We start from the raw sequence: 16,337 nt of genomic DNA on the forward strand, positions 1-16,337 counted from the left end.
AATCGGTCTTGGATTGCTTGTCTTCTGGTTCCGGGAGGACCTGACTTGGCAGTTCGAACTGGACTTTTCTTATTGGAGCAGATTCAAGACTGATTTACATATAGCCAGTTCCAAACTGAGGTGGTATGGTGTGCAAAATAACAATGGAGTGGGATGCAGCCGAGTGATTACCAGTGGCTGAGATTACTTCAAGCATTCCTTCCATCACTGTTCAGTAGACTTAGTAGAGTACAGCAGGTGGGGGACCCTCTTCTGGGCTTGACAGAGATGGCAGCAGGTGGGTCCTGCCGTTGCAGCAGACCTACTTCCTCCATGCTGGTGAGCCTTGGTGATAATCGCTGGACTTCCCTGGGGTGAAGTGGTAATGAAGCCCTCCTTCCAAGCACACATGTCAGTGGCAACTTGCCAGCTTAAGGGAACTTTCAGTAACAACGGCTGATTCCAATAGGGTGCGCTGAGAGTTAGCTCCATGGGCAGGCAATTAGTGCTTTGACATACCAGACAGAGTGCCTTGAAGCAGCAGCTTCTTCTTCTGGGCAGCGTAGTCCATGCGTCACACGATTGGCAAGTGCCAGGGATAGCCATGCATTTCATTGCTAATACGGATTCCACAGGTTCGCAGTGGTCTTCGTTGGAGTGGACTGCTCGGGCACAAATTGACAAGTGCAGTGGTCATGCTGACAACAGTCACTTTGGGCATATGAACCAGTGCCACAGATCAGCGCCGCTCCCTTCTTGAGTGATGCAGGCCAGTCGGAACTTTGGGAAGTGCTACACCTACGACAGTAGAGATGACAACAGAGTTCACACTTTAGCAGTGCCGGAGATCTTCTGATCGATTTCTTTGACTGGCTCCAAGTCTGGAAAATGCCAGTCACGCTCTTCTTGAGTCTACAATTGACCACATGATCAGTCAACTGCACCTGCAGGCTCAGCTCACTCTTCATTCAGGGAGGACTCACCAGGCCTTTCAGCCAAAGCAGCTCTTCCTCCAGGTCAGACTCCAGGTGACGTCCCCTCACCATTGGGAGGCTGGCAAACCCCATCTCTGGTTGTACAGTACTCCTCTGAGTACTCAGTGTGGCACCCTCTCCTTCAAGAGAACTTGGGAAAGGAAGAAAATGTGGGTCAGAAGCTCCCACTCTTAGGACAGTGGAGAGGGGATGTGTATTCTCAGTCTGCAATTTCAGAACCAATATGGCCAGTCCTCTATTCATGCATCATTCTCAGCCTGAGTGATGATCTTCACAACAGCGTTGTCTCCTGGTCGAAGGACCCACAAGAGAGGCGCAAAGAGTTGTGAGCAGTCTTCACCTGACTATCATATCTACACCTGATCAGGAGGGGGCACAAAAGGCTGGCCCTTTTCAAAAGACACTTCCCACCCTGACTGCAGAAACTGCAGTGCCAGCCTTAACTCCTACCATCCACCAATTGGCAGTGCCAGGAAGACGAATCTGCAGCCCTTTGCAACAGAAAGGACCTCGTCGGGTTTCTAAAGGGGAGCCCGTCTCCTCTTTCCCCACTTCAGTGTCTACGTTCTCTCCCTCCAGTCTGTAGAGTTTCAAAAGATGCTCCCACTGTCCAGGAAAGCAACTTCACCTTCATCTGTTCACAGGAAAGGACCAGGGGACCCAAAATGGAACCCTTAGCTCTTTGCTATTGTGGGTCACTTATACCATCATACAGTATGTAACTAGCGCATGCTTCCATGCACTCTGGATCTTAGCACTAGAAGCCGGGTCCATCACTGGCAGCGGACAGTTACAAGAGTGAGCGAGTAGGATCCCACGCTTGTGACTCAGGTGAAAAAGGTCTGGTCATGATATGATCACTATATAAAGGGTATGCCGCCACCAGCACGCTACACGTATGAACCTGTGACAGGGACAGTAGTTCTCTTCTTGTTATGCAGGACAAGCCCAAGGTCAAAGGCAGTCCTAGGACTTTGCACACCTGGTAGGCTAGCATTTGGCGTGGGCCAAAGTTCAAAACCTGGACACCACATAGTCGCATCGGTGTGCGCAGGGAAGGGGACACGTGGGGACACCAGCCAGGGGACCCCCCCCTTAAAGGCAATCACTTCAGAGTGTACCAGAGTATATCATCTCAGGGACAAGCACTTGCCACCAGCCATTTTCTAAGCAATGTCATGATCTGAAGTAGAGGAGAGAATGGAGAGTATGAAAATAATAGATGTCAATTTTTGTAATTTCTTCAAAATTGTCCCCTGTGTGGTTTTCTGCCAGGGCTTCGGTTTCCATGGTAATAAGTCATAGTGAGTGCAGCGGGTTTCTGCACAAGGGTTTACAGAGGCATGTTGTGTGGGACCTGCTGCTGCTGGGACCTTGATTGGGCGAGGTAGGAGTGGGGTGTGATAGAAGGAAGGGGTGAGGGAGAAGGCGGAGAGTTAATGAAGAGAGCGAGGAGATATATTATTAGACGCAAGTACAGGAGATGAGGTGCACAAGGATGCACAGGAATATGACGTAGAGTGGCCGAAAAAAGAGACAATGTAGATGAGAAGATAATCGCAAGAAAGATATTTAGAGGGAAAGAAAGAGAAAGACAAGTAAAAATAAATGCAGGAGGCAAATAAACAAGGATGAAGAGAAGCTCAAATATAGTCAGGTAGAAGGAAAGGCACCGGGAACTGAAAGTTTGAAAGAAAGGAGAGGCTTTAAAAAACAAAAGCAAAGCAAAGCTAAAGCAAGAGAGAGGCCTGGACAGTTTGTGTGATGCCACTGCCCAGAAGGGGCTCAGCAGGATCGATGGCTGCCTTCTGGGCTCATCGAATGGCTTTCAAAGGCGGTGCGCCATCCACCAGTGGCACCCTCTCTCTGCCACCAGCACCTTTTCTTCAGCCTCTCATGTCGGCTGCTATGTTGTCCAGAGTTCCGCAGTGTTCGTCTTGTGACGTGCCAGCTTGGCAGCATGGCAGCTCAGTTACCGATTAGAAGGCCAGCCTCCCTTCACCAAGCACTTTGCATTAGCGAAGATCCTTGAAAATAGATCAGGATTAACTGTTTAAATGAAAGGAGACCAACCTCATACATTGGAAATTGATCAATATTTTACTGCTTTAATTCAGATGTAAACAAAAAATGCAAGGACTACCCTTTCAAAAAAGCTATCCTGTATGGCTGACGTCACAAACCAGTGCTATGTGTCAATAATGCTTGGACTGAGGGCTGTCACAATCTGTGCGGAAGTCTTTGAGGCTGGGGGCTTCCAGATCCGGGGGTCTGCACACTCCAGGGGTGTTCACTCACTAGAACAAGAGGTTGAGTGCATCCGATTGGCTCAAAGCCAGCCCCACTGATCGTGCTGCGCTCCTCTGTTGTGATGAGAGTGAAACATTGTGAGTCCAGAGATCACAGCAGTGAACACGGAACTCTATCAAGTGTTTAAATGAAAGGAGATCTGTACCAAGAATGGCGAGAGTGGGAAGACCTTTCCGGAAGCTGCAAGCCGCCTGCAGGTGGCGCACTCCTCGCGCGGCCGCCTGACGTCATTGCACGCTGTGTGCGGAGGATACGTGGATGCTCCCACTGCACAGCATTTGTGCTTCTGGGGTCACCGGCACTGAGAGGGGTGTTCTGCAAGTTGTTTGGAAGGGATGACAACAGATGTCATACGGGGCTTCCTCTTCCTCTTCCTAAACAATGCATGAGTTTCAGGAAGGAGGAGCCAAGATGGAAGAAGGCTTTTTCCTGTGATGTCACTTCCTGTTTAAATCCTAAGTAAGAGGTATCTACATGCAGGGCACAAGTCCTAAAAAAAGAAGTGGGGGGACGCTGTCACCGGAAGTGACGTCACAACAGGAATCTCATGAAAAGAAGTGGGGGGACTCTGTCACCGGAAGTGACGTCACAACAGGAATCTCATGAGTATTCATATGCCTTTAGATGACGGGGCATTTCACAGCACTGCTACCTCTATTCTGTTCCTCGATGTCCTTTGCAATCCCCCCTCCCCCCCACTCCCCCGAGGGGGTGCCCCAGTTGCACAACGAAGTGCTCAAAAGTGCACAAGATACAGAAGGACACACATTCCAAGCGTTAACCGCCAACGCCTGCTCGCTCCGCCTCCCAATCACTCCAGCCTGCACACACCACCGGTGCCTCTTAAAGTCTCCAATTACAAATATTAGCATATCTTTGGTAATTTACGGGAAACTTCCCTCCCACCCGGGCTCTCTGCTCACACAATGCTGTCCAGCTTTTGGGCAGGGGGGACGGCGTCCACCCGGAAAAACCTGGTAAAATAAGTGGGGGGACGCCGTCCACCCGCGTGGTACCCCGACTCGAGCCCTGTCTACATGTGTTGGATGCTGGTCCCTCATTTTTCATTGTGTCCAGGACCAAGTTTCTACTATATTTCTCCTTGATTTGTGATCCTTTGTGGCTGGACTTTCTGATGGATTCTTCTTGTTTGGCTCCGCCTCCTTGATGACGTCAGGGGGAGCTTGGTGCCTTGCTATTCATTTCAATGCCAGTACTGCACTTCAATTCAATAGTTTCTGCTAATTGAGTAACAATCCTCAATTCGGAAAGACCAATCTTTTAGTCTGGTTTCTTATGAACATTTGACAAACGCGCCTCAGTGATGGACGTAGACGCGTATGGAGGAGACTTGAGAAACTAATACCGAATTGTTTGAAGAAACTGACAATAAGTAACTGACCACGCGGTCATACCGCATCTCTATCTACACGATTAGACACTTTGTTGGGAGACCGACCACTGAATCATAAATACAGATTGAATCTTCACGGTCCTGATGAGAATCCCTGCTACATAAGGGATTCGAAACGCGTCGACCCCTGTTCTCTTTACCTCCGTTCTCTCAAATAGACCAATCTCCCCAGGATTACAACTTAAAAATTGAATTATCTGATGGTCTATTATATGAAAATATGAACAAACAAATTTTGTACTAATCACTAGTATCCGCACCTGTTCTCAAAAAACTTTATTTAACACAGGGCGTTTACACTTGTTTCTGAACAGGCTGTATTTGTTAATGTGTCGTCAATTTGTTTAGTTTTGTATGTTCATGTCTCTAAGTGCACTTAATGTTGTCCTTTGAATGTTTAATGTGTCCACTAAATATTTTGTAAAGTGATATACATTATATGTGAGTTGTGACATTTTTTGATGTCTTTGTATATATTGGATGTTTTTTGTATATACCTTTCAAGTCTCTATTTGTTGTGAAATAATTTTTGTTTAAAAAAAGGTCCAACAAAAAATAGAAAAAAAACTTTAGGAATAAAATCCAAAATAAAAAGAAATGTTCATAAGAAACCAGACTAAAAGATTGGTCTTTCCGAATTGAGGATTGTTACTCAATTAGCAGAAACTATTGAATTGAAGTGCAGTACTGGCATTTTTTTGTTGACTCTTGTATTGGCGCAGCCTTACTGCGTTGGAGCCAGAACCCCTATTGTTGCCACTTGCTATTCATTTCTGCATTAATCTTCAGCTACAATCAGGGGCTACAAGATCTCCCAGGAGTTTTCTGTTTTGTGGATTTGTACTCATATTCAGGGCCCTCTTAAGGAGGCCCTTGACACCTTTCACATATACCATTGAGTGCAGGGTGGCGCCCTGGCACCTGGGATGAGTCATCCCTGCACTGGGCAATAACGAACGCAATTCAACACACCTTTGTTGTGTTCAGCCCGAGACAACTGAAAATTGACAATTCATAAGTCTTGTACTTCCTATTTGAAGATTGAAAAAGAAACAAAAATACAAGAACTTGCTTGTCGCATTATGATGGGCTTTGAATGACGGCATACCCTAGTCCAGGGCAAAATTTAAATTCCACCAGCACATTGACATTTTTTGAGAATTTCACATTACATTTTTGTACAAAATTCCCGAAATTACGCGATTATGGTTAATTTTTCACAGTCTGCAATACAAATTTACTGCAAATGCCACAATTTGCTATAACTTACTGTGCATGCACAGGAATAACCGCTATTGTTAGCAGTGGACTTGTTTAAATGCATCCTTGCTCTCTAAATTGACACAAGGATGTATTTTTGTGCTAAAATGCAGCGTGAAGTGATTGGTTTGCATTTCGTGTACTTGCGTCTGATTTAGTGTAATTTTGCCTTAATTTTGCATATTTACATGAAAGAAAACTACATGAATTTTGCACACCTCTATCACTCACCTGTGATAAGTCAAAGGTCGCAGGTGCAATGTTTGAAAGTTCCAGTGAGTAATTCAGCCTAGATCCGGTTCCCAGCAGGTTCTATTACAAAGCTTAGGTGGCAGTTTTGATGGGAGCAAGGACTCGTAGAAATGAGACTTGCTCGGAAGCAATTCACTCCTTTAACTCACTAACAAGTTATTAAAGATGTTTTGTGTAAAACTAATGCGCACCACATGAACACGTGGGTTAGTGAAGCTTGCTTATGTGTTTACTAACATGGATAACATGAAGGAAGGACTAAAACCGCTTTAAACAGGAAATCTTTATTGCGCATGCGTCAACTGCATCTACGTAGTATGACGATTTAATGCTTGGAGGGAAATTCTTGCGCGTGAGCAGAAGGCACTAAAATGGAGTCTTGAAGACTCGCGTGCATGGCATCTGCTTAGCTGAAACGAAAACAAGCTATTCTAATAACGCTAATGCGGGTAAGTACTAATAAGTAAAGGGGAATAGAGTAGAGGTGGGTGGTATGTAGTGCGACCACTTTATTTGTGAAATTAATATTTGTCTTTCTGACTTTATCACTAGTGCGCATTTGGGCCTCTCTCGTATAACTGAAGTAAGCTGAGTAAGGGAAAGACTGCGCATGTCCACTGAAAGGGATCCTGGGACGATGACTGAAACTTTGAATGCGAGTCAGAAATAAAAGTGTTACTCCTTGAGAACGGACGGTGAAGACTTACATTCATATGTTAATAAATTGTTGCAAAAGAAACATGAATGCGTATGAGAACTAAAAATTATGAATAAAATTTAAGGGGATGGGTTTGCGAACAATAGTTGAATAGATTTTAAAATCATATAAGCATGGTGTGATGGAGCTCCCCCCTGGCCTGACCAAATATATTTCGTATTTTTACAATATTGAAACTTTAGTGGGTGGAACATGGAAAACGAAAGGTATAATTAAAATAGCCTTAGTTAGAGCGATGAGAGAGCAGTGCTGAGAACCAGATGCTGAAAGCCGTGCTGGGGAGATGCTGATGCTGGGAGAGAATGCTGTGAGATGCCGATGAAGAGCCGAATCCAGATCATGATGCAGAATTTTCTATCCTAATTTAATTGGGTTAGATCAGAAGATCGCGGAGGAAGAGAGTGTCAGAGAGGGGTGCGGCGCAATCGTCGGTATTCTAGAGAGGTCAACTATCCTGTCCTGAAGTCTTTGTCGCCTGACCTATCCCGTGGGACCCTTACCAGCCCTTTGGCCAGGGGGTTGGTCTTCACACCATTCTTGGTAATTATAATTTCTCGTTATTTGCAGATGTTCTTTTCTCTCTGTCCTCTCCATTTCTGAGCATTGATCATTGTATGAGTCCGAAGTATGTGCTTGATGTTTTAATCAATTGAATTTTGTCTCCGAAGAATGATGGTGACTGCACTGTATTTTACTGTATTTTGAAGTGGTTCACATGCATTTAATTTAGATAAAGATTTAAAAACTTCTCTGAGTCTATGGTTATTTACTCCAAAGTGTAGATAAGTTAGTATTATGTTAATTATTGCCATCAACTAGTTCAACTAATGGTCCATCGACCAGAGGAAAGAACCTTTTTGATCTGTGAAAGGGTTAGTCAGAGGTGAGCATAAGTATTAAATGAACAAATCCTGATCATTGTGAAAATATAAAACTTTGACAAAATCCAGCGGTTTACTCAATTGTGTGTTTATGGGCCCAGGTGAGTGTATGGTAGTAGAGTATCTGTTGTTGGTACGCCGCTGGATCAGTTTGACTTGCCGAAAAAGCTGCAAAAGTGTTCTGGTCAGTTTCTACAGACATCAACTACCGCATTGATGATAGACTCTTGGGGCCATAATACGCACAGGGTCGCATCTTCCCTGTTCGCACAAGGTGTACCAGGAGCACACAGGTAAAGTGCGCCCTACGAAGCTGAATGCGCTGCTCTCTGGGCAGCCGTGCAATCGCGACTGCCCTGGTGACAGCACATTAAATGAAATACAGAGCAGCTGTTTAGAAGCGGGTCCATGTTTCACAGTGCTGGTGGCAACCAGCCTGCACTTTTAAAAGGGGAGAGCGATCTCCTTGCAGGCGGGTGCAGTAAATGACTGCAAGAAGATGTCTGGGGGGGGTTTATAGGACCCACTTTCCCTCCTTCCGAGGGCCACCATCAGGGGTCTCACTGACAGTGCGCCTGACAGCTATTGTTCTCCTTGCGCCCATGTCCATATTATGGAGTGGGCACAGAGGCAAAGAGACACCCTCATTTGCATTGGCAAATGGGGGAATGTCCTCTCAAGATAGCGCTGGTGCCACATGTGCACCAGCGCTATTAGTATTACAGAAGGAACCCCTTTTGTAATACCAAAGTGCCCTGGGGCACACAAAGCAGGCGCACATGCCTGTTGCACTCCCAGGGCAGTAAGTGTACTACTGCCCCAGGTGATTTGACATAAGAATCAGCTCCTGTCCTACACACTTCAGTTAGAAGCAGCCCCACAGGGCAGGAATGAACGTAGCGTCAATCTAGTCCAAACGTCCAAGAGTAACGGTTCTTAACTCTGAGTCCTCAACGCCTTCTCAAGAGGTCTGCAACTGTTTGAAAATTAGCAAATTAATAGAGTATATACACATAAAAAAGTTACAAATTGAATATTTTTAAATACTCTGTCAATATGAAGGAATTGGAAATTGGAGCTTATAAATTAAGCTGGCCGTTACGATATCTGTAGCCATCCCCACCCTATCTTTCATGCCTCCCTGGCTCCAGTGCTAAGAGACCCCTTACCCCAGAAATTCAACTGCAGTCAGTATTGCCAGATGAAAGTGCTAACCACACCTGGACAAAACAGTAATTATGCTGGTGTATTTGGTTTATTTTTGATAATTTAACATAACAATATTCACGCAACATTACTATATTATTCAATCATGCCAAATCGCGTAATTGTGGGGAGAAATGTTAGCACAAGTTGTGAGGTTCAGGAATTTTTTCATGCAAACAGCATTTCAGGTTGATTTTTACCCAAGCGGACCATTTGGGTAATTTTGGCATAAAAAACTACAAATCTAAATGTGACCGGCAGTGCTGTGAATGCGAGAGGCATTTCATTTAATGTGGGCAGTCAACAAACATTTCAGGTAGATGTATTTGCCAGAATGGCCCTTTCGGGTAACTTTTAAGCACAAAACGACAAATCTGAATGCAAGCAGCATTGTTTTGAAGACAAATAGCTGGAACTCAACTTGAAATTAATTTGTCAGGGTGAACTTTTACCCGAGTGTGGAATGCATTCTGTATAATTACACATAATTTAGGGCCATATCAGCAACGGCCAGCGATAATTATCGCTGGCCGTGCTTAGCGATAATTTTCTTATCGCTGGCTATCTCTGCTTTTTATCGCCCTGGTAGCGCGTTATCATCAACGCGCTGCTCCAGGGTGATAAAAATTCCAGAGATAGCGATGTTATCGCTGTTTTGCAGGGAACATCGCTGGTTTTCCAGCGAAGTTCCCTGCAAAAGGGCGATAACCTTGCTGATACGACCCTGTGGTCGTATCAGCATAATCCACCCCCAATATTAGGGGTGGCTTAGTCAGAATTTTAGCAGATGTTAGTTTTTGGAGAAAACAGCAGTTTTCTCCAAAAACTAACGTCTGCTAAAATGCAAGGGCATCCTTGCTGATAGCGCAAAGATGCGTTATTGCTATCCTGACATGTAGTGTATGTCAGGAACGCCCACTTTGCATCTCATTAGAGATACAAAGGTAGGCGTAGTGTAAAAGGGTGCTAACCTGCGAATACGCATGTTAGCACCCTCTTGCTGATAGGGCGTTGGTTTTATCTCCGCTTTTCTGGCTTTTAAAGCCAGAAAAGCGGAAATAAAACCCTTGATGATATGCCCCTTGGTGCATTATGCATTCATTTCTCAATTTTGCTACAGAAAATTACGTGAGTTTGACAGATCTCTAGCGCTCACGAGCTCCACGTGGCCACCTTGAGCCCTACTTGTGGACAAAAGAAGCCAAAAGGGCTGTCACCTTGAGTGAAGGAGAGACACTGTGCAATCAGCTGGTTGTGATCAGAGACCTGCTGGTCTGCTTTACCCCAAGCACCTGCTATCCTGCACGAGCAATGCAATGTAGGCAAAGTGGAGCTTTTTTTTGGCTAAGGATGGCCGCTGGGCCACTCTAGTATGGGTTTCCCTGCATGTGCTCGCCGACAAGTTTTCCCGATCCGGTCGTGCTCTCCATGAGATGTTGGATTGTTGGTAGCCATATGCGCTGTCTCGCGACAGTTCGCGCCCGCAGTGACGTCATTCGTCACGCGATCACGTCTTTCTTCTCGCGATCATGCACCGCGAGACAAGTGAAAACAAGATGGCCGCGCCCGCGAGCAACCACATGGGGAAGATGGCGAGCCGCGACCATGCAGAAAATACCGCGAACGGGCGGGAAAAAAACTTCCGCATCTTCGCGATATTTCCGCAGGTTTGCGGAGATTTTTAACATTTTTGCGATAATTTGCCAAAGTCAATTTTGTAAATTCCGCCCACCCCTAGTTAAAACTTCATTAGCTTACTGAAAAATATAATCATTACATTAAAGAATGTAGAAATTAATAAGTGAATTTGGGGATCAGCATATCAAAATAACCAAACTATAATTTTGCAAGAGGATTAACCTAAGGTCTAACAATAAACTAACAGAGGCGGACGGTATGAAGAAAACCTAAGGAAAGTGTAAGCACAATTGGTAAACAGACTGCCATAGAGTCTGCTCTCAAGAAATCCCAGACAGAGCAAAGTACAAATGAGATAGACAGACTAGCGCAGAGTCTGCATCCCAAAAAAGCCATTAAGGTCTGACTCTTCTCCAAATTAGAACAGCTTTTGTAATGTTTCAGGGAACAGAAGCCACACACATTATGGCATGACACAACAGGGTTTGACTAGAGATGTTACAACCACATTAATCATTAAAGTTCTGTCTAACAAGATACTTCTAGAGACACCTATTCCCTAATTCATTTAATTGGTGGGGCTTTATATACCAAATAAAGGAAACAAATTGACATTTTATGTGACACAGGGATGCAATGGGTTGTTCAGCTAATGAATGAGATGCACAGGAGGAAACCTCGGAAAGTTACAAAAAAACATCATCCTGAGCTTTGCTTCCTCGAGAGGACACAAATGGTACAGGATATATTTGTTCTGACACCACAGCTGCGGCTTCATTTCCAAGGATTTTCCTGGAATGAAAAAATCACACAAGCACAGAGAAAGAAAGGCTGGCTGGCATAGAACAAATATGCACTATTATTCTGTAAATATGAATAGGGTCACTGAAAACTGACTGCGGCTGAGTCATGCTAACTACAACATATTTAAATTAGGCATTATTATTTTGTAACATGTAAAAAGTCGCTTTGACTTCTCAGTGCCGCTCCCCCCACGATTAGAGGCCCCTTTGAAGGTTTGTCACTATAGAATTCATAAACAATAAAAATAATGTTCCTTTAAGACTGGAGGTTCATCAGATGAGTGTCCTCTGTAGGAGCCCCAAGTTGGAAAAGTTGGTCTCATCAACTCGAACATACACTCACAGATTCGTTCACCCTTTACCCATCCACAAAACCAACCACACATCCGCCCACTGACCCAGACACTCAGACAGCCACTTATTTATTCATCCATGCATCCTCTTACTCTCCTAGTCTCTTACTCCAGCATCCAGTTACTCCATCTTCATTCATACAATAACTAATTGATTAGAGTCCAAACTAATGACCCTTAATCCTCACAGAACATATAGAGGAAATGTGTTTATAAAGGGGGTCCCCCTTCAGAAAGTCTCGTATTTTGACTACTTGGGAGTCAGATTAAGTGATAGCCAGACACGGGGTCCTCAACTAGAGAAAAGTAAAGCCATCCTCCAAATGCAAACCTCAGCCATAGGGAGATAGAACAGGCTTGCTTCAGGAGGTGGTCTGTCTCCGGTTATCACCGTTTACAGAGCATCAGCTGTAGCATCAGCGATTTATGGATATATGGGTTATGCACCAGCACAGGTGTTAACAATGATAGAAAACTAGTTTATAAGGGGCCTTTTTAAACTCCCCTCAAGTTTCCCTATCACTCCATTGAGATTTGACTTAGCCCTTAACCCAATACACCAAATGGTTTTACTTAAATCTTTTTTATAGTGGATTAGACTTTGCTCAACCAAGGAAACAGCAACCTATAGGGACTGTGTGAAAGAGCTAGTGTCTCTCGATAGAGACCAAAGCACACCCTGGCTGAAGGTGGTAAAAGATATGTCATCACACAAAGAGAATTGGGGACCGAGAGCTATTTGGAAAAGAAGAAGGTCCAGTACCCGTGCTCCCAAAGAACAATGGGGCATATTATCAAGCACAACGTTAACATTATCGCCGCTTTAGTGCCAGGAAACTGCCACTAAAGTGGCGATAATGGGCTTGATAATATGCCGCAGAGAATTCCAATAGAAGCCCATGTTGACACCAGAACATGGGCTTCTATGGGAATTCTCAAGGGCATATTATCAAGCCCTTTATCGCCACTTTAGCGGCAGTTTTCTGCCGCTAAAGCGGCGATAATGTTAACGCTGTTTCTTGATAATATGCCCCAATGTGGTATACACTGGGGAGTAGCTGTTCCTAAGGTCTCAGGAAAGTAGCAACCAAACTTTTGTTGGCAGAGAGGAATGGTAACAAGTGGTCAGTCTCAAAGAGGGTTGGGTTATAAATAGTGATGAGGGAATCCCTTTTTTTGGATATAGTGCCCTCAAACACCCTTGCGAGTGTCATGCTTCATCATCGGGAATTGCTCTTCGCGGGGGTAAACCTTAAATACCTCGATTCCGGCACACTGCTACGGAGGGGTAGGTCGTTTACCTAGGAGAGGCAAGCTAATAAACTCAGCCACTCACCAAGAGCGCACCGACGAAGCCCGATTTCCTTAATGAGGGGTTGGGGGTAGGAACCCACATTGAGAGTCCCTATCTGCGCAAGGAGCAAGGCCCGATGATGAAGCATGACACTCGCAAGGGTGTGTGAGGGCACTATATCCAAAAGGAGGGATTCCCCCATCACTGTTTATAATTATAACCCAACCCTCTTTGAGACTGACCACTTGTTACCATTCCTCTCTGCCAACCAAAGTTTGGTTGCTACTTTACTGAGACCTTAGGAACAGCTAACCCCCAGTGTATACCAAGGTAAAAGATATATTACAGAGAATAGGCATGGTTAAATTATGGAACTCCCCGGAGCTGATTACCAAAGGTGATACCCATGAAGCAAAAAAAACGGTTCTGGGAGAAAATTCTACTGCAAACTTGGAAAGTTTACCAGGAAAACAGTATAAATGGCCAGTTCCATAACCACAAATGTACATCTAGCCTAGAGCCTTTCATGGATCGAATGTACCCATGCCATTCCAAATGTTTATATGTCCAATTCAGGCGCGACATACTGCCCCTGAGATACCACACTATGAAATGGGACAAGACACCCTCAAATTCCAAGTTTTGCCCACACTGCCTCAACATTGCAGAATTTAATTGAACATTTATGTTCTTCTGCCCCCAGTATAGACACACGCGCAAGGAATGGCTAATAGCGGCTCTAAAATCCCTGGGAGTGAGGCACTATAGGGAAGCAGTAAGGCTCCTTAACAGCGACACCAGGGAACTACTAGCCTTGGCAGTTTTGCGATATTTGCTCTGTGCATGGAATTGGAGGAAGAAGGCCATAGATAATTCGCCTCTTATGATAGTCAGTCCATAGTGAAAGGCCTAGAAGGTTTATTCAGCGTCTTACCCTCTTCCATGTCCAATACTCCTAATATCGACATTGCGGATCATGTCATCTTTATGGCTTGTTGATTAAATTGTTTTATCTGTACATCCCAATGACGAACACTTGTTCAATAAGTTAATCCAGTTGGTATTTAGAATAGTATAGAACTGTTTTTATTTAATAATGATTAATTTTGACCATTGCTGATTTTATCTTAATGTAAAAAGGACGTATGTATGTTGTTTCTATTGAAAATAAATTTTATGTTTTTGGTTGTAACTTTTTATGGTTTTTAGGCAAAATAAAAGGTATGATGATGATGATTAACTAATTGACTCACTCAGCCACCCACCCACCCACCCACTCACCCTTCCATCTTATCTAACCCACATCTATTCACTGATTTACCCTCTCAATCGCCCTATTATGCCTCCATACCATCACATACACAGTCGCTTATAAATAAACAGCTTCACACATCAGCCACACACCAATGTATCCATTTACCCACTCACCTAACCAGCAGCTCACCAGTTCATTACCTCATGTATTCACTCTTTCACTCAACCTCTCACTCAGTGACCCACCCATCCACTCACCCACCTAAAAACAAAGTAACTCACTTATTAATCCAGTCACACTGAACCCATTTGTCCATCCACCCACCAGCTTGCCCATTCCCACAACCACACACAGAAAATCACCTCATCGCATCAATAACTTTCCCAAAATTCTTCAGAGATGGCCTTGGGAGCTGGACAAAATATGCTAGAATTGGCACCAAGTTCTAGAGACAGTAGTGAATCTATGAGCCATTGAAGTTAACAGAAAACCATGGATGTAGCCTCCAGAACTAAATACAGTATGTCAGGGATGCTTCCAGGACTGTACATAACACTCTAAATTAGATGTGGAGAACTAGATGCAATACAGTAGAGCTGGACTTCAGACGCAGACACAGCATCTCAAGGGATGTGTCATCTGGCATCATATGACAAGAGGTTAGCCTTGGGACTGGATGCACTATGCCAGAGTTGGCTTGTCGAAGTATACAAAAGACCCCATAACTGGGCATAACAAGAAAACACAACACTCCAGTTGTGCCCTAAATTAATGGACACAATATACCAGAAGTGTACTCCAGATTGTGTCAAAATATTCCACAGCTGCAGATTTCAAAGCTGGACAGGAAATGCCAACTGAAGCCTTAAAAGTAGTAGCAATAATCCAGATGAGGTGCTGAGAGTTGGTCACAATATGCCATATGGCGCACCTGGACCTTGGCAAAACATTGCAAATATGCAACACCTGAAGACTGGATATACCGCGCTATATATGGTACCTAAAATAGCAGCAATATTCCATGCACCCAGAACTTGAGAAGGTGCTTCAAAGTAATGCTTCAGTACTGCTGATGAAGCGTTACCAGTGCTGTGTTCACCGCACAATGGCATGGGTGAACCAATCAACGGGGCAGCCGGTAGAGTGGCACTGGGGCCCAAGGGCTTTATGGTCCATTCTACCCATATTGTGGCTTTAGCTTCCCACCAGGGTGAAGAGGAGCACATTTTCCTTGATTGCATTCAAGCCAATGGCACACTACCTACAGCTAGGTGGGCAGTGACAAGAAACCTTGCTGTTTTCTCCTGAATAAATATCTCACTCTGCATACTAGCATCCCTTCTGCTTTCCATGCATACTTGTTCTATTCCTTCCTCCCCTTGAGGGTCCTCCCAGCTAACTGAGCATAGCTGCCACGTTTTCACATTGCTTATGTGTGATATTTACATGTCTCCAGTTACTGACAAGTGATATTCTACTTCCAAATGTTTGACACTTTGAGTGACATTTATCTTCTACTGTGAGTAATACAGTTTTAAAATAACGATTTGCATATTTGCATTGCTTTCTCTCATAGGTTGGGACATCATAGCACTATATATACACAGGTTGCTATTCCCCACTGTGCAAACAGAATTTATTTCTGATTGCTCTGGTTACACACAAACAAACTTCAGCTGTGATTGCATTAACCAATGGACTTTTCATAACATAAACCAGTGACGGGATGATGGGAGGAGGGGTTCACGACACACTTCATGCCTGAGAGCCGTCAAGATGGCGTGGCGTTTGGGCTACTCATCATGCTACGGGTCGGCTCCAAGCTGTCTCGATGGAGGAGCCAGAGAGGTGTCGGGCATCCAAGGAGCTTCACGACCAACCTGAGATTACGACGGAGAGGCCACAGCGAGAACCCCGTGAGAACATGGCATGGAGCGGGATGCGACCGTTCATCTCAAAGAGCTCCGATGGTCAGCTCA

Source organism: Triturus cristatus, chromosome 4_2, assembly GCF_964204655.1.
Source record: "Triturus cristatus chromosome 4_2, aTriCri1.1, whole genome shotgun sequence".
NCBI lineage: Eukaryota > Metazoa > Chordata > Amphibia > Caudata > Salamandridae > Triturus > Triturus cristatus.